The sequence below is a fragment of the Mobula hypostoma genome, chromosome 3 (genome assembly GCF_963921235.1).
Source record: "Mobula hypostoma chromosome 3, sMobHyp1.1, whole genome shotgun sequence".
Lineage (NCBI taxonomy): Eukaryota > Metazoa > Chordata > Chondrichthyes > Myliobatiformes > Myliobatidae > Mobula > Mobula hypostoma.
Window position 1 is genome coordinate 100,735,772 of NC_086099.1, and position 25,066 is coordinate 100,760,837.

The following is a 25,066-nucleotide window of genomic DNA, read 5'->3' on the forward strand; positions in this document are numbered from 1 at the left end:
TATACCACGATCAAGAACAGTTACCATACCACCCCACAGCCACACATTTTTGGAAGTCCTATCACCTGGCTGAATTTCTACTCGCAGTGTATAGGCAGAGACTAAAGACCGCAGAACAGTGGTGAGAACAAGAAGGTATGGTCAAAGGAGGCAGAGGAGCACTTACAAGACTGTTTAGAGTAGAAGGACTGGACAATACTCAGGGATTCATCTTCAAGTCAGAATGAATATGCCATAGTTGTCATTGACTTCATCAAGACCTGTGCGGATGAGTGTGTGCCTTTGAGAATATACCGGGCATACCCAAAACAAAACCCATGGATGAACCAGGAGATTCATATTCAGCATGGATTTGTGAAAGGAAAATCATGTCTGACAAATCTCATAGAATTTTTTGAGGATGTAACTAGAAGAGTGGATAGGGGGAACCAGTGGATGTGGTATATTTGGATTTTCAAAAGGCTTTTGACAAGGTCCCACACAGGAGATTAGTGTGCAAACTTAAAGCACACAGTATTTGGGGTAAGGTATTGATGTGGATAGAGAATTGGTTAGCAGACAGGAAGCAAAGAGTGGGAATAAATGGGACCTTTTCAGAATGGCAGGCAGTAACTAGTGGGGTACCGCAAGACTCAGTGCTGGGACCCCAGTTGTTTACAATATATATTAATGACTTAGACGAGGGAATTAAATGCAGCATCTCCAAGTTTGCAGATGACACGAAGCTGGGTGGCAGTGTTAGCTGTGAGGAGGATGCTAAGAGGATGCAGGGTGACTTGGATAGGTTGGGTGAGTGGGCAAATTCATGGCAGATGCAATTTAATGTGGATAAATGTGAAGTTATCCACTTTGGTGGCAAAAATAGCAAAACAGATTATTATCTGAATGGTGGCCGATTAGGAAAAGGGGAGGTGCAACGAGACCTGGGTGTCATTATACACCAGTCATTGAAAGTGGGCATGCAGGTACAGCAGGCGGTGAAAAAGGCGAATGGTATGCTGGCATTTATAGCAAGAGGATTTGAGTACAGGAGCAGGGAGGTACTACTGCAGTTGTACAAGGCCTTGGTGAGACCACACCTGGAGTATTGTGTGCAGTTTTGGTCCCCTAATCTGAGGAAAGACATCCTTGCCATAGAGGGAGTACAAAGAAGGTTCACCAGATTGATTCCTAGGATGGCAGGACTTTCATATGAAGAAAGACTGGATGAACTAGGCTTGTACTCGTTGGAATTTAGAAGATTGAGGGGGGATCTGATTGAAATGTATAAAATCCTAAAGGGATTGGACAAGCTAGATGCAGGAAGATTGTTCCCGATGTTGGGGAAGTCCAGAACAAGGAGTCACGGTTTGAGGATAAAGGCGAAGCCTTTTAGGACTGAGATTAGGAAAAACTTCTTCACACAGAGAGTGGTGAATCTGTGGAATTCTCTGCCACAGGAAACAGTTGAGGACAGTTCATTGGCTATAATTTAAGAGGGAGTTAGATATGGCCCTTGTGGCTACGGGGGTCAGGGGGTATGGAGGGAAGGCTGGGGCAGGGTTCTGAGTTGGATGATCAGCCACGATCATAATAAATGGCGGTGCAGGCTCGAAGGGCCAAATGGCCTACTCCTGCACCTATTTTCTATGTTTTCTATGTTTTCTATATTCTGCTGAGGGCCAAATCTGTGGCATTCAAGTCTGTACCACAAGTCCAGGTATGACCTACAGAAGGCTACTTTAAGAACAAAAACAAAACAACTCCAACTTAAGAGTTGAAATTGGATACACATCAGCTCTGGCAGAGTTTGCTGGCCATTACTTCCTACAAAGTGAAACCTAACATTATTATTGCCTGAGGTGCTTCAGTCCCAAATGAGTTCAGTGCCTTTTATGCACGCTTTGAAAAGGTGAATAAAACTACTATTCCTTGCAGAACCTAGTGACACTGTGATCTTTGTCTCGTAGGCTGACATCAGAATATCTTTCAAGAGGGTAGATCCTCACAAGGCATCAGCCCTGATGTCTACCTGGTAGGGCATTGAAAACCTGTGCCAACCAACAGGCAGGAGTGTTCAAGGGCTTGTTCTATCTCTCTCTGCTATAGTCATAGTTTTCCACCAGCTTCAAAAGTATGACAATAATACCAGTGCCCACGAAGAGCAGGGTGAGCTGCCTCAATGACTATTGCCCAGTGGCACTAAAACCTCCTGTGATGAAGTACTTTGAGAGGATGTTCATGGTTAGAGTTGACTCCTGCTTAAACAAGGACTTGGATCCACTATAATTTTTCTCTTTCCAGAATAAGTACAGAGGTTGTAATCTCAACGGCTCTCCACTTGGCCTTGGATCACCTGGACAATAGCAATACTTAGGTCAGACTGATGCTTATCGATTACAGCTCAGTGTTCAACACAATCGCATCCTGAGTTCTAAATAACAAGCTCCAAAATCTGGGCCTCTGGAACTTCCACACCGGGAGACCATGGTCATCTGCTCCTCACTGTCCAACACTGGTGCACATCAAGGACACATACTTAACCCATGGCTCTACTCTCTCCACACCCACAACTGTGTGTCTATGCACAGTTCAAACACCATCTATAAATTTGCCGATGACACAACTATTGTTGGCAGAATTTCAGATGGTGAGGAGGAGGCCCATAGGAGTGAAATTGTTCAATTAGTTGGGTGGTGTTCAATGACAACCTTGCACTCAGCGTCACGGTTATTTATATCCGGTAGGGCTTACAGGGGGTAAAGTCTTTGTTTGAGTTTAGAACTTCATGATCAGCAGATCCAATTCCTCGTTGAGGGATCAGCAGTGGAAAGGGTGAGCATCTTCAAGTTCCTGTGTTTCAAGATCTCAGAAGAGATCTTGCTATTTCTTCAGCAGTTTGATCGGGGCATGGCTACGCAAGCATGTGAAGGTTAGCCAGTGAGAACAGTGAGAGAAGTTTAAAAGGTGACGATTATTTCTTCAGCGGTTTGACTGAAGCACATCTGCGCAAGTGTGTGGAGGTCAGCCAATGAGAACAGCGAGAAGAGTTTAAAAGCAAGGAAAGTTTAAAAGGTGAGTATTATTTCTTCAGCGGTTTGATCGGGGCATGACTGTGCAAGCATGTGGAGGTCAGACAGTGAGAACACTGAGAGGAGTTTAAAAGCTGACGGTTATTTCTTTAGCGGTTTGATCGGGGCACAGCGCGCAAGCACGTTCAGGTCAGCCAGTGAGAAGAGCGAGAAGAGCTTAAAAAGAAGGCAGCTTTACAGAGCAGGCAAGAGATAATGCTGCAGCTATATAGGACCCTGGTCAGACCCCACTTGGAGTACTGTGCTCAGTTCTGGTCACCTCACTACAGGAAGGATATGAAAACCATAGAAAGGGTGCAGAGGAGTTTACAAGGATGTTGCCTGGATTAGGGAGCATGCCCTATGAGAATAGGTTGAGTGAACTCAGCCTTATCTTCTTGCAGCAACGGAGGATGAGAGGCGACCTAATGGAGGTGTACAAGATGATGAGAGGCATTGATCACGTGGATAGCCAGAGGCTTTTTCCTAGGGCTGCAAAGGCTAGCACAAGAGGGCACAGTTTTAAGGTGCTTGGAAGCAGGTACAGAGGAGATGTCGGGGTAAGTTTTTTATGCAGAGACTGGTGAGTGCGTGGAATGGGCTGCCGGCAGCGATGGTGGAGGTGGAAACAACAGGGTCTTTTAAGAGACTCCTGGATAGGTACATGGAGCTTAGAAAAATAGAGGGTTATGGGTAAGCCTAGGTAATTTTGTAGGTAAGTACATGTTCAGCACAGCTTTGTGGGCTGAAGGGCCTGTATTGTGCTGTAGGTTTTCTATGTTTCTATGTTTCTAAGATCTAGGTCCAACATATTGATGCAATTACAAAGAAGGTATGATATTTCATTGGGAATTTGAGGAAGTTTGGTGTTTCACCAAAGACTCTTGCAAATTTCTACAGATGTAACACGGAGAGCACTCTATCTGCACCACTATTTGGTGTGGCAAGACACTACAAAGGATCAGAACATGCTGCAGACAGTTGTTATCTCAGCCAGTTGTAGCTTCCCCAGCATCAAGGACACCTTCAAAAGGTAATGCCTCAAAAAAGTGTCAGCCATCATTAAGGACCCCCTTCACCTTGGATATACCCTCTTCTCATTGCTACCGTCAAGAAGGAGATACAGGAGCCTGAAGACACACACCCAACATTTGGGAACAGCTTCTTCTCCTCCATCAGATTTCTGAATGGACAATAAATCCATGAACAATATCTCATTCTTTTCTTTTCTTTTTTTTTGCTCTCTTTTTGTACTCTATATTTAATTAAGTTTTAATATACATTTCATATTGCATTTATAGCTTTTTTATCAATATGTGTTGCATCGTATTACTGCCACAAAACAATGAATATCACGACATATGCCAGTGATGTTAAACCTAATTCAGATTCTGATTCTGATTGATCAGTGAGTGCTATTGCAGTGTTTTCTGTTAGGATGCTGGGCTATTAGGAATGGCCCTAACAGAACTAAACAATGCTGATTACTTTAACTGCCTGCTCACCCTGAGAAGATATGCTTCATTATGATTAGGTCGAATTAATGTGGCATTATGACTTGGAAATTATATTTGGCAAATTTAGTAGAGTTTATTGAAGATAGGTAAGGAGTGGCATATATTTGAACTTTCAAATGGAATTTGATATGTTGCCAAGAAAAGCTGTGAAAGCAAATCCGAGCTCAAAAGAGTTAAGAGCAATGGATTATGAGGAACTGACTGACAGAGGCAAAAACGGAACATAGTGTTAATTTGTTCATTTATAGATGGACTGTGTTACTTGCAAGGCTTTACAATGATTGTGAGGGGAACTTATATTAATGATTGTATTTGCAAACAACTTACATGAATGATTTTGGTGTGAGAATGGAGTGTAATATGATTTCAGATTTTGGAACCAGAATGTGAAGTCTCTGGAAAAGTAACAGTGATGCAAGGTGGGGGGTGAGAGCAAATGCTTCCAACATTTAGAAAAATGTTAAATTATTTTATATGATGATAGCCCCAAGGAAAGTGGAAGCGAAACATGAAACCTGACTCTCTGAAGTGAACATTGAATTTTGTACATAATGGCACCCTGTCATAAGGCTGCAAAGTATCTTTTGTAACAGGTATTGATGATTTAAGTCAATACTGTACATTGACTTTGCAGTACCAAGAGCGCCAGCGCATTATTACCACTTAGCATGGATATTTGTTTAACTTATCATTTACTCAAACTTGAACAGGACACGTGTTCAGATGAGAATTTGGCAAATTCATGTCCTCTAATATCTTTATACATCAAATTTTGCTCAGCATGTTCGCACCCAGGGTACCTGGGGCTAAGTTGATAAGCTTATACTTTGAAGAATATACCAGATGAGTCAGACTGATTACAGAACATGCCCCGTATTATAACTTTTTGATAAGACGTGTGCGTGAATTGCATTGACCATTAACAATGCTGTCTTAATATTGCAATGTGGTGTAAACAGTCATGCTGCACAGATGGTACAACTGAACTCCAGCAAATAATTTGGAAATTTAAAACAATGCCTACCAGGCTTAGTAAATGTGACTGGATCATCACAAAATGCCCACCTGTTTCACTACTGTCATTTAGCCTAATGTGACCCCAGACCCACATTATGTATGCTCACAATTTGTATCATTTAACCCTGAATTTGATCCAAGTCAAACACTGCCAAGCTCATAAATTTCTGCACTGATTAGGTCACCTTTTTTGTGATAGTCTGAATAGTCTTTGCAGATATTTCACACATTTAGTGCATACTGTGGTTTCTGACACCTGCAGTTTTTGGTTTCCACTATTGTTTTTGGCTCCCACTGACATTTCCACCACCTGCTGTGGCTTCTACCTTCTACTGTGATTTTTCCTGCTACTTCTCTGCCTTAGGCTGTGTTTTTTCTTATAGCTCTGTTCCCCTGTACTGTTTGCTTTCTAACCACGGTTGTTTCTCTTGTCCCTGACTGAAAGATAGTAAATGGAATAAGACAGATGAACTTGTGGCATAGTCAGATTGGCAGGTATGATGCTGTGGGCTTCACCTGGTCATTGCTGAAAGAAGATCATGGTTAGGAGCTTAAAGTCCAAGGATACGCCTTGTATCAAAAGAACAGGCAGATAGGCAGAGGGGGTGCAGTGGCTCTGTTGGTAAAAATAAATAAAATAAAATCCGTGGAAAGAGGTGACATAGGATCATAAGATGTTGAATCATTGTAGGTCGATTTAAGAAACAGCAAGAGTGAAGAGAAGCCAATGGGAGCTACCTACAGGCCCCTGAACAGTAAGCAGGATGTGGATACCAATTTCAACAGGAAATAAAAAACACCAATACTAAGGGCAATGGTATGATGGTCGTGGGGAATTTCAATATGCTGGTAGATTGGGAAAAGCGGATTCGTGCTTGGTCCCAAGAGAAGGAATTTGTAGAAAGCCTACGAGATGACTTGTGGTTAAGCCCACTAGGGGAAAGGCAATTCTGGATTGGGTGTTGCATAATGAACCAGATTTGATTAGAGAGTTTAAGGTAAAGGGACCATTAGGAGACAGTGATCATAATATAATAGAATTCATCCTGCAGTTTGAAAGGGAGAAGGTAAAGTCAGATGTATCAGGATTACAGTGGAGTAAAGGGAATTACAGAGGCATGAGAGAGGAACTGGTCAAGTTGATTGGAAGGGGACACTATCAGGGATGACGGCAGAACAGCATTAGGGTCAATTCAGAAGGTGTAGGATAGCTACATTCGAAAGATGAACAAGTATTACAAAGGGAGATAGTAATGGGGGGGGGGACAAAGAAATGGTGGATGAATTTAATAAGTATTTTGTGTCAACCTTCTCTGTGGCAGACACTATCAGTATGCCAGAAATTTATAAGTGTCAGGGGGCAGAAGTGAGTATAATTGCTACTAATAAGTGGAAGGTGCTTGGGAAGATGAAAGGTCTGAAGGGAGATAAGTCACCTGGTCAAGATGAATTGCATCACAGGGTTCTGAAATAGGTATCCAAAGTGATTGTGGAGGCACTATTAATGATCTATCAAGAAGCATTAGATTCTGGAATGGTTCTGGAGCAAAAGAAAATTGCATATTTAACAAGGAAGGGAGGTATAAGAAAGGAATTCATTGGCCATTTAGCCTGACTTCTGTGATTGGGGACATATTGGAATCTATTATTAAGGATGAGAAATCAGGGTACCTGGAGGCGCATGATAAAGCAGGCCAAAGTCAGCATGGGTTTCCTAAAAGGAGAATCTTGCCTGACAAATCTGTTGGAATTCTGTGAAGAAATAACAAGCAGGATAGTCAAAGGATAGTCAGTAGCTGTTGTTTTCTTTGATTTTCAGAAGGTCTTTGACAAGTTACTGTACATGAGAGTGCTTAACAAGATAAGAGCCTACAGTATGACGGGAACGATTCTAGCATGGACAGAAGATTGGCTGACTGTCAGGAGGAAAAGTGTGTCAGTAAAGGGGGCCTTGTCTGGTGGCTGTCAGTGACTACTGGTGGGTCAGTATCAGGACTGATTCTTTTCACATTATAGGTCAGTGATCTGGATGACGGAATTGATGGCTTTGTGACCAAGTTTGCAGACAGTGAAAAGATAGATGGACGGGCAGGTAGTGCTGAGGAAGCAGGGAGTCTACAGAATGGCTTGGACAAATTGGGAGAATGGGCAAAGAAGTGTCAGATGGAATATAGTGTAGGGAAGTGTATGGTCATGGTCTTTGGTAGAAGGAATCAAGGTATTGACTATTTTCTAAATGGAGAGAAAATTCAAAAATAAGAGGAGCAAAGGGACTTTGGAATTCTTGTGCAGGATTCCCAAAACGTAAACTTGCAGGTTGAGTCAGTGGTAAGGAAGGCAAATGGAATGTTAGTATTCATTTTGAGATGACGAGAATAACATAAGCCCATAAGACCATAAGACAAAGGAGCAGAAGTCGGCCATTCGGCCCATCGAGTCTGCTCCGCCATTTTATCATGAGCTGATCCATTCTCCCATTTAGTCCCACTCCCCCGCCTTCTCACCATAACCTTTGATGACCTGGCTACTCAGATACCTAGCAATCTCTGCCTTAAATATACCCAATGACTTGGCCTCCACTGCTGCCCGTGGCAACAAATTCCATAGATTCACCACCCTCTGACTAAAAAAATTTCTTCGCATCTCTGTTCTAACTGGGCGCCCTTCAATCCTTAATTCATGCCCTCTTGTACTAGACTCCCCCACCATAGGAAACAACTTTGCCACATCTACTCTGTCCATGCCTTTCAACATTCAAAATGTTTCTATGAGGTCCCCCTCATTCTTCTAAATTCCAAGGAATACAGTCCGAGAACGGACAAATGTTCCTCATATGTTAACCCTCTCATTCCCGGAATCATTCTAGTGAATCTTCTCCGTATTCTTTCCAACGTCAGCACATCCTTTCTTAAATAGGGAGCCCAAAACTGCCCACAGTACTCCAAGTGAGGTCTTATCAGCGCCTTATAGAGCCTCAACATCACATCCCTGCTCCTATACTCTATTCCTCTAGAAATGAATGCCAACGTTACATTCGCCTTCTTCACCACCGACTTAACCTGGAGGTTAACCTTAAAGGTATCCTGCACGAGGACTCCCAAGTCCTGTTGCATCTCAGAACTTTGAATTCTCTCTCCATTTAAATAATAGTCAGCCCATTTATTTCTTCTGCCAAAGTGCATAACCATACACTTTCCAACATTGTATTTCATTTGCCACTTCTTTGCCCATTCTTCCAATCTATCCAAGTCTCTCTGCAGACTCTTTGTTTCCTCAGCACTACCGGCCCCTCCACCTATCTTTGTATCATCAGCAAACTTAGCCACAAAGCCATCTATCCCATAATCTAAATTGTTGATGTACAACGTAAAAGAAGCGGCCCCAACACTGATCCCTGTGGAACACCACTGGTAACCAGCAGCCAACCAGAATAGGATCCCTTTATTCCCACTCTCTGTTTCCTGCCAATCAGCCAATGCCCTATCCTAGTATGTAACTTTCCCGTAATTCCATGGGCTCTTATCTTGTTAAGCAGACTCATGTGTGGCACCTTGTCAAAGGCCTTATGAAAATCCAAATATACAACATCCACTGTATCTCCCTTGTCTAGCCTACTTGTAATTTCCTCAGAAAATTGAAATAGGTTTGTCAGGCAGGATTTTCCTTTAAGGAAACCACGCTGAGTTCTGCCTATCTTGTCATATGCCTCCAGGTACTCTGTAACCTCATCCTTGACAATCGACTCTAACAATTTCCCAATCATCGATGTCAAGCTAACAGGTCTATAATTTCCTCTTTGCTTCCTTGCCCCCTTCTTAAATAGCAGAGTGACATTTGCAATCTTCTAGTCCTCCGGAACCATACCAGAATCTATCGACTTTTGAAAGATCATTGCTAATGCCTCCGCAATCTCCACAGCTACTTCATTTAGAACACGAGGGTGCATTCCATCTGGTCCGGGAGATTTATCTACCCTTAGACTATTCAGCTTCCTGAGTACTTTCTCTGTCGTAAGTGTGACTGCGCACACTTCTCTTCCCCGACACCCTTGAGTGTCCAGTATACTGCTGATGTCTTCCTCAGTGAAGACTGATGCAAAATACTTGTTCAGTTCCTCTGCCATCTCCTTATCTCCCATTACAATTTCTCCAGCATCTTTTTCTATCAGTCCTAAATCTACTTTCACCTGTCTGTTACTCTTCATATACTTGAAAATGCTTTTAGTATCCTCTTTGATATTATTTGCTAGCTTCCTTTCATAGTTAATCTTTTCCCTCTTAATGACCTTCTTAGTTTCCTTTTGTAAGCTTTTAAAAACTTCCCAATCCTCTGTCTTCCCACTAATTTTTGCTTCCTTGTATGCCCTCTCCTTTGCTTTAACTTTGGCTTTGACTTCTCTTGTCAGCCACGGTTGCATCCTTTTTCCTTTCGAAAATTTCTTCTTTTTTGGAATATATCTGTCTTGCACCTTCCTCACTTCTCGCATAAACTCCAGCCACTGCTGCTCTGCCATCCTTCCCGTTAGTATCGCTTTCCTGTCAACTTTGGCCAGTTTCTCTCTCATGCCACTGTAATTTCCTTTACTCCACTGAAATACCGACACATCAGATTTTGGCTTCTCTTTTTCAAATTTCACAGTGAACTCAATCATGTTATGATCACTGTCTCCTAAGGGTTCCTTCACCTCAATCTCTCTAACCACCTCCGGTTCATTACACAATACCCAATCCAGTACAGCCGATCCCCTAGTGGGCTCAACAACAAGCTGTTCTAAAAAGCCATCTCGCAGACATTCTACAAATTCTCTCTCTTGAGACCCAGTGCTGATCTGATTTTCCCGATCCACTTGCATGTTAAAATCCCCCACAATTATCATAACACTGCCCTTCTGACAAACCTTTTCTATTTCCAGTTGTAATTTGTAGTCCACATCACTGCAGCTGTTTGAAGGCCTGCATATAACTGCCATCAGGGTCCTTTTACCCCTGCGATTTCTTAGCTCAACCCATAAAGATTCTGCACCTTCCAATCCTATATCACCTCTTTCTAATGATTTAATATCATTTCTTACCAATAAAGCCACGCCTCCCCCTCTGCCTACATTCCTATCCTTCCGATACACCGTGTATCCTTGGACATTCAGCTCCCAGAGACATGCATCCTTTAGCCACGTCTCAGTGATGGCCACAATATCATACCTGCCAATCTGTAGCTGTACGACAAGGTCATCCACCTTATTTCTTATGCTGCGTGCATTTAAGTAGAACAGCTTAAGAACAGTATTTGGTATTTTTGCTTTGATTTCACTGCAACTTTATTGCACTGCGACTCATTCCAATGGCTGCAAATTTGCCCCATCACCAGCCTGTCTTTCCTAGCATATTTACTGCTCACTATCTTAGATTTATTTCTGTTTTCCCCTTCCTCCGCTCTATCATTCCGGTTCCCATCCCCCTGCCAAATTAGTTTAAACTCTCCCTAACAGCTCTATTAAACCTTCCCGCCAGGATATTGGTCCCCTTCGGGTTCAGGTGTAACCTGTCCTTTTTGAACAGGTCATACTTCCCCCAGAAGGGATCCCAATGATCCAGGAATCTGAAGCCCTGCCCGTGCACTAGGCTGTCAGCCACACATTCATCTGCCTGATCCTACTATTCTATACAAGAGGAAGGATGTATTGCTTGAGGCTTTATAAGGCTTTAGTCAGACCACACTTGGAACATCGTGAGCAATTTTGGGCCCCTTATCTTAGAAAAGTTGCACTGGCTTGGAGAGGGTTCAGAGAAGGATCATGAGAATAATTCTGGGAACGAAAGGGTTTGATGTCTTTGGGCTTGTAATTACTGGAGTTCAGAAGTATGAAGGGGGATCTCACTGAAAACTATCAAATAGTGAAAGGCCTAGATAGGGTGGATGTGGGTAGGATATTTTCTATAGTGGCAGAGTCTAGGACCAGAGGGCACAGTTTAAGAACAGAGATTAAGAAAATTTCTTTATCCAGAGAGTGGTGAATCTGTTGAATTCATTGCATGACACAGATGTGGAGGTCAACCATTGGGTATATTTAAAGTGGAAGTTGATAGGTTCTTGAATAGTCAAAGCATCAAAGGTCATGGTGACGAGGCAAGAGAATGGGTTGAGTGGGATAATAAATCAGCCACAATGGTATAGCAGAGTAGACTCGATGGGCTGAGTGGACTAATTGTACTCCTATGTCTTATGGTCTTATGAAATAGCAACAGGTGCTTGCAATGATAGTGGGTCCCAGAAACCACCACAGAGTCAGAAGCAAGTCAGAGGGATTGATCTGAGAATGCTTCACTGATTTTGACAATCATTGGCTTTCATTCGCATTAAAACTAATCATTTAAAGTGACTGACTGTAGGACTGGATCTCCAATAAAGTACCGAGTACCCTGACTGATGAAGGCAAGCAAGATACACACCAAAGAGCTGACTATTGAATACCGGAGGAAGAAACCGGATGTCCATGAGTCAGTCTTCATAAGGGGAAGGTGGAGAGAGACAGTAACTTTAAATTCCTTGGTGTTATCATCTCAGAGGCACAGCAGCAGTACTACTATCTATGAAGTCTGCACAAATTTGGCAAGTCATCTAAAACTTTGCCAAACTTATATAGGTACACAGTGGAGAGTGTCTTGACCAATGCTTAAAGACAGAAAAGCCTACAAAAAGTGGTGTATACAGCCCACTCCATCTCAGGAAAAACCCTTCCTGTCAGTCAGCACATCTACAAGGAGCACTGCCTCAGAAAAAGGAGCATCCATCATCAAGGACCCCTACTATTCAGGCCTTCTCAGTGTTGCCATTGGAAAGGAGATACAGGAACCTTAGATCCCACATCAACAGGTTCAGGTACAGAGATTACACTCCAACCATCAGGATCCTGAACTGGCATGGATAACTTCACTCACCTCAACATTGAGCAATCACTGAACCAAACCTATGGGCTTACTTTTAGGGAGTCTACAACTCACGTTCTCAGTATTAGTTATTTAATTATTTGTTTATGATTTTGTATTTGCACAGCTTGATCTCTTTTGCATTTTGGTTGCTTGTCAGCCTTTGCTTGTGTGTAGTTATTCAGCGATTCTATTGTACTTATTTGTTCTACTGTGAATGCCCACAAGAGAATTAGTTTCATAGCATTGTATGATGACAGATACATATTTTGATAATAAGTTTACTTTGAACTTTGGTTCACCTTCACCACCCTCACTACTTGCATGGCCAATTTCAGCAAAATGTGTACTTGTACTCACGTGTCTCTCTATTCCACAATACTCATCAGTGCCCTGCCATACACTGTGTGTACTAGGTACTACCTTGGTTCAATTGTCCAAAATGCATCAGCTCACACTTATCTAAGTTGAAATCCATTTGCCATACCTCAGCCCTCAGCCCTAACTGGTCAAGATCTATTTGAAATTTGTTGTAAACTATTTCACTGTTAACAAGTCCCCCTAATCATCAGCAGAATTGCTAATCATGCCATGTATGAGTGCGTGAGTGGGCCAGTGAAGGAGTGGAGCTTTGAGGCTTTGACTTGAGAGGCTTCGACGAGAAGAGGCGGAGGACAAGCTAGCTTGCAGTTAGTTTTTATAATGTCTCCTGAGACGGTGATGTGTCTCTCATGTGAGATGTGGCAGTCTTGGGGGAACTCCCCTCTCCCGCAGAGTCACATCTGCCAGTAGTGCATATGGCTGGGCGATCTGGAAGACCATGTAAGGAATCTCGAGCAGCAGCTGGATGACCTTCAACTCATAAGGGAGAATGAGGCAGTCATAGATGAGAGCTACAGGGAGGTAGTCACACCTAGGCAGTCGGAAGCAGGTCGCTGGGTGACAGTCAGAGGGGGGAAAGCGAGGGTGAGCAGACAGGTAGTGCAGAGCACCCCTGTAACCATTCCCCTGAATAATAAGTTTACCGTCCTGGATACCGAAAAGGTGTGAGCCACAGTGGCAGGGCCTCCGGCACTGAGTCTGACCCTGTGGTGCAGAAGGGTGGGACGGAGAAGATGAGAGCTGTCGTCATTGGAGACTCTATAGTCAGGGGAGCAGACAGGAGATTTTGCGGACGTGAGAAGGACACCCGCCTGGTTTGTTGCCTCCCGAGTGCCAGGGTCCGAGATGTCTCTGACTGGGTGCACGACATCCTGGTACGAGATGGAAAGCAACCAGAAGTCATGATACATGTTGGGACCAACAACATAGGCAGGAAGAAGGATGAAGTCCTGAAGTGTGAGTTTCGGGAACTAGGCAGAAGGCTGAAGAACAGGACTTCAAGGGTGGCGTTCTCAGGATTGCTGCCAGTGCTACGTGACAGTGATGGTAAGAATTGGAGGAGATGGCAGTTGAATGCGTGGCTGAGGAGTTGGTGCAGAGGGCAGGGTTTTAGATCTTTAGATCATTGGGATCTCTTCTGGGGAAGGTGGGACCTGTACAGATTGGATGGGTTGCACCTGAACTCGAGGGGGAGCAATATCCTTGCAGGTAGGTTTGCTAGCATGGTTTGGGAGGGTTTAAACTAATTTGCGAGGGGGATGGGACCCAGAACGATAGGGCAGTGAAAGAAGTGCATGGAGTAAAGCCAGATCTAACATACAGAGAGGCTTTGAGGAAAGAGAAGCAGAATAAAGGGTGTAAAGGTAGTAAGGTAGAAGGGCTAAAGTGCGTGTACTTCAATGCAAGAAGCATCAGAAACAAAGGTGATGAACTGAGAGCTTGGATACATACATGGAATTATGATGTAGTGGCCATTACAGAGACTTGGCTGGCACCAGGGCAGGAATGGATTCTCAATATTCCTGGATTTCAGTGCTTTAAAAGGGATAGAGAGGGTGGAAAAAGGGGAGGAGGGGTTGCATTACTGGTCAGGGATACTATTACAGCTACAGAAAGGGTGGGTAATGTAGTAGGATCCTCTTTTGAGTCAATATGGGTGGAAGTCAGGAACAGGAAGGGAGCAGTTACTCTTCTGGGGGTATTCTATAGGCCCCCTGGTAGCAGCAGAGATACAGAGGAGCAGATTGGGAGGCAGATTTTGGAAAGGTGCAAAAATAACAGGGTTGTTATCATGGGTGACTTTAACTTCCCTAATATTGATTGGCACCTGATTAGTTCCAAGGGTTTAGATGGGGCAGAGTTTGTTAAGTGTGTCCAGGACGGATTCCTGTCACAGTATGTGGACAGGCCGACCAGGGGGAATGCCATACTAGATCTAGTACTAGGTAATAGAAACATAGAAACATAGAAAATAGGTGCAGGAGTAGGCCATTCAGCCCTTCGAGCCTGCACCGCCATTTATTATGATCATGGCTGATCATCCAACTCAGAACCCCGCCCCAGCCTTCCCTCCATACCCCCTGACCCCTGTAGCCACAAGGGCCATATCTAACTCCCTCTTAAACATAGCCAATGAACTGACCTCAACAGTTTGCTGTGGCAGAGAATTCCACAGATTCACCACTCTCTGTGTGAAGAAGTTTTTCCTAATCTCGGTCCTAAAAGGTTTCCCCTCTATCCTCAAACTGTGACCCCTCGTTCTGGACTTCCCCAACATCGGGAACAATCTTCCTGCATCTAGCCTGTCCAATCCCTTTAGGATCTTATACGTTTCAATCAGATCCCCCCTCAATCTTCTATCCTCAATCAACGAGTACAAGCCCAGTTCATCCAGTCTTTCTTCATATGAAAGTCCTGCCATCCCAGGAATCAATCTGGTGAACCTTCTTTGTACTCCCTCTATGGCAAAGATGTCTTTCCTCAGATTAGGGGACCAAAACTGCACACAATACTCCAGGTGTGGTCTCACCAAGGCCTTGTACAACTGCAGTAGTACCTCCCTGCTCCTGTACTCGAATCCTCTCGCTATAAATGCCAGCATACCATTCGCCTTTTTCACCGCCTGCTGTACCTGCATGCCCACTTTCAATGACTGGTGTATAATGACACCCAGGTCTTGTTGCACCTCCCCTTTTCCTAATCGGCCACCATTCAGATAATAATCTGTTTTCCTATTTTTGCCACCAAAGTGGATAACTTCACATTTATCCACATTAAATTGCATCTGCCATGAGTTTGCCCACTCACCCAACCTGTCCAAGTCACCCTGCATCCTCTTAGCATCCTCCTCACTGCTAACACTGCCGCCCAGCTTCGTGTCATCCGCAAACTTGGAGATGCTGCATTTAATTCCCTCATCCAAGTCATTAATATATATTGTAAACAACTGGGGTCCCAGCACTGAGCCTTGCGGCACCCCACTAGTCACCGCCTGCCATTCTGAAAAGGTCCCGTTTATTCCCACTCTTTGCTTCCTGTCTGCTAACCAATTCTCCACCCACACCAATACCTTACCCCCAATACCGTGTGCTTTAAGTTTGCACACTAATCTCCTGTGTGGGACCTTGTCAAAAGCCTTTTGAAAATCCAAATATACCACATCCACTGGTTCTCCCCTATCCACTCTACTAGTTACATCCTCAAAAAATTCTATGAGATTCGTCAGACATGATTTTCCTTTCACAAATCCATGCTGACTTTGTCCGATCATTTCTCCCCTTTCCAAATGTGCTGTTATCACATCCTTGATAACTGACTCCAGCAGTTTCCCCACCACCGACGTTAGGCTAACTGGTCTATAATTCCCCGGTTTCTCTCTCCCTCCTTTTTTAAAAATTGGGGTTACATTAGCCACCCTCCAATCCTCAGGAACTAGTCCAGAATCTAACGAGTTTTGAAAAATTATCACTAATGCATCCAATTATCACTAATGCATCCGGGTCAGGTCACAGATCTCTCAGTGGGTGAGCATCTGGGGGATAGTGACCACCGCTCCCTGGCCTTTAGCATTATCATGGAAAAGGATCGAATCAGAGAGGACAGGAAAATTTTTAATTGGGGAAAGGCAAATTATGAGGCTATAAGGCTGGAACTTGCGGGTGTGAATTGGGATGATGTTTTTGCAGGGAAATGTACTATGGACATGTTGTCGATGTTTAGAGATCTCTTGCGGGATGTTAGCGATAAATTTGTCCTGGTGAGGAAGATAAAGAATGGTAGGGCGAAGGAACCATGGGTGACAAGTGAGGTGGAAAGTCTAGTCAGGTGGAAGAAGGGAGCAGACATGAGGTTTAGGAAGCAAGGATCAGATTGGTCTATTGAGGAATATAGGGAAGCAAGAAAGGAGCTTAAGAAGGGGCTGAGAAGGGCAAGAAGGGGGCATGAGAAGGCCTTGGCGAATAAGGTAAAGGAAAACCACAAGGCATTCTTCAATTATGTGAAGAACAAAAGGATGACAGGAGTGAAGGTAGGACCGATTAGAGATAAAGGTGGGAAGATGTGCCTGGAGGCTGTGGAAGTGAGCGAGGTCCTCGATGAATACTTCTCTTCGGTATTCACCAATGAGAGGGAACTTGATGATGGTGAGGACAATATGAGTGAGGTTGATGTTCTGGAGCATGTTGATATTAAGGGAGAGGAGGTGTTGGAGTTGTTAAAATACATTAGGAGAGATAAGTCCCCGGGGCCTGACGGAATATTCCCCAGGCTGCTCCACGAGGCGAGAGAAAAGATTGCTGAGCCTCTGGCTAGGATCTTTATGTCCTCGTTGTCCACGGGAATGGTACCAGAGGATTGGAGGGAGGCGAATGTTGTCCCCTTGTTCAAAAAAGGTATTCGGGATAGTCCAGGTAATTATAGACCAGTGAGCCTTACGTCTGTGGTGGGAAAGCTGTTGGAAAAGATTCTTAGAGATAGGATCTATAGGTATTTAGAGAATCATGGTCTGATCAGGGACAGTCAGCATGGCTTTGTGAAGGGCAGATCATGTCTAACAAGCCTGATAGAGTTCTTTGAGGAGGTGACCAGGCATATAGATGAGGGTAGTGCAGTGGATGTGATCTATATGGATTTTAGTAAGGCATTTGACAAGGTTCCACATGGTAGGCTTATTCAGAAAGTTGGAAGGCATGGGATCCAGGGAAGTTTGGCCAGGTGGATTCAGAATTGGCTTGCCTGCAGAAGGTAGAGGGTGGTGGTGGAGGGAGTACATTCAGATTGGAGGATTGTGACTAGTGGTGTCCCACAAGGATCTGTTCTGGGACCTCTACTTTTTGTGATTTTTATTAACGACCTGGATGTGGGGGTAGAAGGGTGGGTTGGCAAGTTTGCAGACGACACAAAGGTTGGTGGTGTTGTAGATAGTGTAGAGGATTGTCAAAGATTGCAGAGAGACATTGATCGGATGCAGAAGTGGCCTGAGAAGTGGCAGATGGAGTTCAACCCGGAGAAGTGTGAGGTGGTACACTTTGGAAGGACAAACTCCAAGGCAGAGTACAAAGTAAATGGCAGGATACTTGGTAGTGTGGAGGAGCAGAGGGATCTCAGGGTACATGTCAGCTTTCATAAGTCGAGGGATAGAGTTTAAGAGTCGTGATGTAATGATGCAGCTCTATAAAACTCTGGTTAGGCCACACTTGGAGTATTGTGTCCAGTTCTGGTTGCCTCACTATAGGAAGGATGTGAAAGCATTGGAAAGGGTACAGAGACGATTTACCAGGATGCTGCCTGGTTTAGAAGTATGCATTATGATCAGAGATTAAGGGAGCTAGTGCTTTACTCTTTGGAGAGAAGGAGGATGAGAGGAGACATGATAGAGGTGTACAAGATAATAAGAGGAATAGATAGAGTGGATAGCCAGCGTCTCTTCCCCAGGGCACCACTGCTCAATACAAGAGGACATGGCTTTAAGGTCAGGGGTGGGAAGTTCAAGGGGGATATTAGAGGAAGGTTTTTTACTCAGAGAGTGGTTGGTGCGTGGAATGCACTGTCTGAGTCAGTGGTGGAGGCAGACACACTAGTGAAATTTAAGAGATTACTAGACAGGTATATGGAGGAATTTAAGGTGGGGGCTTATATGGAAGGCAGGGTTTGAGGGTCGGCACAACATTGTGGGCCGAAGGGTCTGTACTGTGCTGTACTATTCTATGTTCTATGTATATTCACATCCAAATTACTTACATACATTATACATAAAAAAAGGACCCAACACTGACCTTTTGGGCATCCCACTATCCACAGCCTACCGCTCTGGCAATCGACCTTCAACTATCTCCCTCAGCTTCATATCATTGAGCTAATTCTGAATCCACCTCACTAGCTCCTGCTGAATTCTGCACAACTGCCCTGCAGGGCCATGTCAAAGGCCTTACTAAAATCCATATAGGCAACATCCACTACCCTACCTTCACCTTTCCCTTAGTTACTCTTCAAAATACTCCAGTTTTGTCCACGCACAAAACTTTCCTGACTATTCTGCAAAACTAAGCTGACTTCTAAGGAATAAAACCTACCTTCGCTTGAATAATCAAGGCCTTGATTATCCAAGTGACGGTAGATCTCATTCCTCAGAGTTCTTTCCAGTCGCATCCCTACAACTCAAGTTAGGCTCACCAGTTTGTAGTTCCTTGGAAAGTCCTTGCTGGGCAAAGAAGTGACAGATGGAATGCAGTGTTGGGTAGCGTATGGTCATGTACTTCGGTAGAAGAAATAAAAGGGAAAACTGTTTTCTAAATGGAGAGAAAATTTAAAAATCTGAGGTACAAAGGGACTTGGGAGTCCAAGTGCAGGATTCCATAAAAATTCATTTGCAGGTTGAGCCACTGGTGAGGAAGGCAAATGCAATGTTAGCATTCATTTCAAGAGGACTAGAATATAAAAGCAAGGATGTAATGTTGAGGCTTTATAAGGCACTGGTAAGGCTCACCTGGAGTATTGTAGACAGTTTTGGGCCCCTTAGCTAAGACAGGATGTGCTGAGACTGAAGAGAGTTCAAAGGAGGTTCACGAGAATGACTCTGGGATTGAAAGGCATATCATATGAGAAGCATTTGATGGCTCTAGGCCTGTACTCACAGGAATTAAGAAGAGAGAAGGGGGATCTCATTGAAACCTACTGAATGTTTAAAGGCATCAATAGAGTGGATGTGGAGAGGATGTTTCTTACCATGGGGGAGTCTAAGACCAGAGGACACAGACCCAGAATAGAGGGATGTTCATTTAGAACGGAGATGAGGAGGAATTTCTTTCACCACTTTAGTGGTGAATCTGTGGAATTCATTGCCATAGGTGGCTGTGGAGGCCAAGTCATTGGGTATATTTAAGACAGAGGTTGATGGTTCTTGTTTAATCAGGGCATGAGAGTTACGGGGAGAAGGCGGGAGAATGGGGCTGAGAGTGAAATAGATCAGCCATGATGAAATGGTAAAGTAGACTCAATGGGCCAAATAGCTTAATTCTGCTCCTATATCTTATGGTCTTCTGGTCTTGCTACTCTTCTTCAACAATGGAACACATTAGCCATACTCCAATTTTCTAGAAACTTCACCAGTAGATAATGACGAAGCAAATATCTCTACAAGGGCCTCTGCAGTTTTCTTCTGTGGCCTACCATGTACTCTGGGGATGGTCTTAATCAGGCCTTGGGGATTTGCTCATTTTAATGTACCTCAAGGCTGCAAATGTCTCCTTCTTTGTAATATGCATACGATCCAAGACCTCACTGCTTATTGGCCTCATTTCTTTGGCATCCATAATATTTTCCTTCATAAATATCAAGAAGAAATAGACATTAAAAACCTCAGCCACATACTGAGGCTCCACACATAGGTGGACCTGATGGTCTTTAACAGGACTTAGTCTCTCCTAGTCACCCTTTAACTATTAATATAACTAAAGAACTTCCTAGGATTATCTTTAAAGCTGTCTGCCAAACCCATCTCACACTCTTTTTTGCCCTGCTGATTTCATTCTTATGCTTATTCTTAAACTTTTATATTTTCGAGGTATTCATTTGTTTCTAGCTGCCCAAACAAATATATAAGAAGATTGTTATGAAAGGACACATATCACTTCAGCCGAGCAATGTCAGAATTCCAACCACCATCCGCTGCTTCAGTGATGATCTACTGTCCAGCTGAAGGTAGAAATGTTCCTACTAGCCAATAATTTGGCATTGTTCAATCTACAGTATGTGTAACTACTCAAGCAGACGGCAGACTCCTGATATTCGGAACGGCCAGGAAAAAAGAATAAATCAGGCTTAATAGGTGAGTAATGAGTACTATATGTATGCCAGGCATATTTACTCCCAATGAGACAGAGACTAAACCAACATTGTAAGAGCCGCAGAAGAAAGACTAGGTTACTGGTTGAGGAGTCTACAGTAAGTGATTCCACAAATCTGATGCACCATTTGCAAGACACAACTCAAACATGTGACGGACTATTCTACAGTTATTTTCTCAGCACAACTCTGAATTCCGACTAGATGCTTGAAACCACACAGGAAAGAAATAACTCATTCTCTTGGTGTCCCTTTAGGAAAGCTAATTAGTATTGGATAAATTCCAGCAAGTCCAGCATGCAATTATATAGGGTTTGAGTTTGCTGACAGATTGCAGTTGTCGAATTGACCAGTAAGCTCTGCCATCGGTCGATACTTGCAGAGTATGATGCCCACAGCATTCCAACTGCAGAATCTGCTATTGGGCCCTGTGCCAGTTCATTAATCATATTAAAGTGTTTTAAGTGCTTCAAAGTTCAAAGTACATTTATTATCAAAGTATGTATGTATTTATACAACCTTGAGAATTGTCTCCTTACAGGCAGCCACAAAACAAAAAAATCTCAAAAGAACCCATTGGCAAGAACAGGAAAACAGATTATTATCTGAATGGTGGCCGATTAGGAAAAGGGGAAGTGCAACGAGACCTGGGTGTCATTATACACCAGTCATTGAAAGTGGGCATGCAGGTACAGCAGGCGGTGAAAAAGGCGAATGGTATGCTGGCATTTATAGCGAGAGGATTCGAGTACAGGAGCAGGGAGGTACTACTGCAGTTGTACAAGGCCTTGGTGAGACCACACCTGGAGTATTGTGTGCAGTTTTGGTCCCCTAATCTGAGGAAGGGCATTCTTGCCATAGAGGGAGTACAAAGAAGGTTCACCAGATTGATTCCTGGGATGGCAGGACTTTCATATGAAGAAAGACTGGATCGACTAGGCTTATACTCACTGAAATTTAGAAGATTGAGGGGGGATCTTATTGAAACATATAAAATCCTAAAGGGATTGGACAGGCTAGGTGCAGGAAATTGTTCCCAATGTTGGGGAAGTCCAGAACGAGGGGTCACAGTTTGAGGATAAAGGGGAAGCCTTTTAGGACCGAGATTAGGAAAAACTTCTTCACACAGAGAGTGGTGAATCTGTGGAATTCTCTGCCACAGGAAACAGTTGAGGCCAGTTCATTGGCTATATTTAAGAGGGAGTTAGATATGGCCCTTGTGGCTAAAGGGATCAGGGGGTATGGAGAGAAGGCAGGTACAGGGTTCTGAGTTGGATGATCAGCCATGGTAATACTGAATGGTGATGCAGGCTCGAAGGGCCAAATGGCCTACTCCTGCACCTATTTTCTATGTTTCTATGTTTCTATTAAAGAAAGGTGTCAAACACCCAGAGCGCAGAGAGAGAGAAAAAAATAAATCATGCAAAAAATAAAAATAAGCAAATTGCTTCAGATCTGAAGTTTTACGAAAGGCATGAAGCCAGGCATCACTCGGAGCAGCCCACAGCCTCAGTTCAGCGTGGAGCTGAGTAAATGTTGTGGAGCAGCAAGCCCACTATTTGGCTTGTACCCCATTTGCAATTCAGCCAGCGATTAAATCGATCAGACATCGGGACTTTCCTTGCGCTTGGGGACACTACAACTCTGCTGTGACTGCTTCGGGCCCACCTCCGCCTTCGCTTGCTTTTCTCCATGCCTTCTCTGCGCCACTGCCTCTGCCAACGCTGACCTCAACTATTTCTTGCCTGTGCCTCCGCTTGCCTCTCCATTGTTAGCATTGGTCGTTATTAATAAATGGTTATCAATAAAGTATTTAGTAGTTTTGTTTGCTTTGCTTTTTGCCGCTGATTAGCAGCTTGGCATCTTAAGCCGGAAGTTTCTAGGTGGATTTATTATCTTATATTTCTCCATTTAGGAGTTTGACACATTTAACAGCTGGAAAGACTCGGGGTGTGGCTTTGCAGTCAAAGCATCCTCACTTGTGGACAGGGCTTATACTGGCCCAACGATGTAACCACAAAGGCTCATAATCCATCCTGTAGTGCTTGTGATGGATGCATTCTTCCAATAAGTCAAACCTGTGACCAAAGACCATTCCTGTTCACAAGACTATTGTACTAATTTTGCATTTGTTTTATATTGTTATTTACTGCTATGTTATACATAAGAATCTAATCCACTTTCAGATTATCCTCCTACATTAATTTGCACTAGGCTTGTAGGAGCAGCACCTAATTTACCTTCATGATATAGAGCTAAGGTTACTATGGTGATTCAAATACAATACCAGATTAGGCCTAAATCTCCAAAAATAATCATATGGCTTTTAAAGTATTTCCAGGAAAATAATTCCAATAGTTTAGATTATGAAGACACACAGTCCTCTTTTATTGTCATTTAGTAATGCATGCATTAAGAAATGATACAATATTTCCTCCAGTGTGATATCACAAAACACAGGACGGACCAAGACTGAAAAATCTAACAAAACCACATAACTATAACATATAGTTACAACAGTGCAACAATACCATAACTTGATGAAGAACAGTCCATGAGCACAGTAAAAAAGTTCAAAGTCTCTCAACTGTCCCACATCTCACGCAGACGGGAGAAGGAAGAAAAACTCTCCCTGCCATGCCTGACCACAGTCCGACTCTGAGTCGTCTGAAAATTTCGAGCCTTCGATCAGCTCTCCAACACCGAGTACCGAGCGCCATCTCTATCTGAACGATTTGACCTCAATCTTGGTCGCCAACAGCAGGCAAAGCCGGGGATTTTGAGGCCTTCCCTCCGGAATATTCCCGATTATGCAGTAACGACAGCAGCGAACTTTTGTTTCAGAAATTTCTCCAGATGTTCCTCTGTGCTTTCACGTCTGTCTCCATCAAATCAGAATTGTCCACAGCCCCTATTTAACGGATAGAATATCATTTTCACCAAAGGGCTGCGCACGCGCGACGCGCTGCTATCTCTCCTCCCGCACACAAGAGCTGATACTCACTGAGCTATAGAAATATTCTCAGTAAAAGAACTAACAATGTGCCCAAATTCTCCTTAGAAAGTTAAGTATCTGTTAAAGAATGTGACTGATGGTTTTAAGGATGGAAACATATGATCAAATAAATACATAGTAGAACACAATAATTCTATGCTTTTGTTACTGCGGTTAATTAATTTCTGCAACGTTAGCTAGAGGTGAATAATGTAACTTAAAAAGTTAGACTCCTGGGGGTAGAAATTTATCTTTGGTCACGTGTGAAATGTGCATTCTGTTTCTGAAATTCGGTTCCATTTAAGGCAAAACGCCCACATTTTCAGTGAACTACTGTGTACAGTATCATGCGTTCAAGTTACATTCCTAAGGGTGAATTATCCTGGGTGAGCTCCAAGATAATGATAAACATAATAGAAATTTATCTCCTTGTAAGTTAGTCTGCTTAAAAGATTGTTCAGTTTTGATCTGTGGATGATAAAATTACATTAGATCAAAACCCAAATCCAGTCAATGCTTAGCACGTGTTCTGTTACGTGGTACCATTATTAGAGAAAGAATGAAGGAAAAGAAGATTTTATTATTAAGACATATATTTGATGGGTACAGGTATGTTTAAATTCTGAACTTAGTTTTGGATATATAATGACCATTTTTGTTCAGCACATTTGGCACATCGGTTCATGTATGTTCACAGTTGAATCCCATTTTCCCACCACTTCCTTCTAACATATTCTCCCCATATTCGCATCAACTTCTTACAGAATTTACTTGTACACTAGCAACAGTTCAGTATGGCCACGTAACTCCCCAGCCCGACAACACAAGCAAAATGTATTTTGTGTGTGTTGCCTTGGATTTCCAGCATCTGCAGATTTTCTCATGTTTGTAACTCCCCAGCCCATACTTCTCAGGATGTTGGGAGAAACTCGAGCAAATAAGAGAACTTACATGGCCATGGGAAGAACTTGCACCCTGGAAAACGTCAGACCCAAGGGTTAGCCATAAACCCAGATTGCTTGTATGTTGAGGCAGGATCTCTTTAAGCTGTGCCAGTGTGGTGCTCATATGCTGTTTCAAGCAGCACCTGATCTATCACTAACTTTGCTGGATTTAAGGCAGAAATGATGTGAACACTCATTAATAGAATTTTGGTTACACTTCGGAAATAACTGCAAAGAAATTCCAAGTTGTCATCATAGAGGGCTTAGGGCCAAGGGCCACTGCAAACATTTGTCTGTTATAGGAACACTTCAGAAAGAACTCTAGTACTTTGTATTAATATCAATACCATCAAAAAATCATATCAAAGAATATACAGAAATCTTTAACACAAAAGGA

The 25,066-nt window shown here is 43.2% G+C and overlaps 1 protein-coding gene across 1 annotated transcript in view; it reads right to left on the bottom strand.

The window, feature by feature from the left end:
* Window positions 1-25,066, bottom strand: part of cfap299 (cilia and flagella associated protein 299) — a 678,195-nt gene that overhangs the window by 242,848 nt on the left and 410,281 nt on the right. The gene's annotated exons all lie outside the window — the stretch shown is intronic.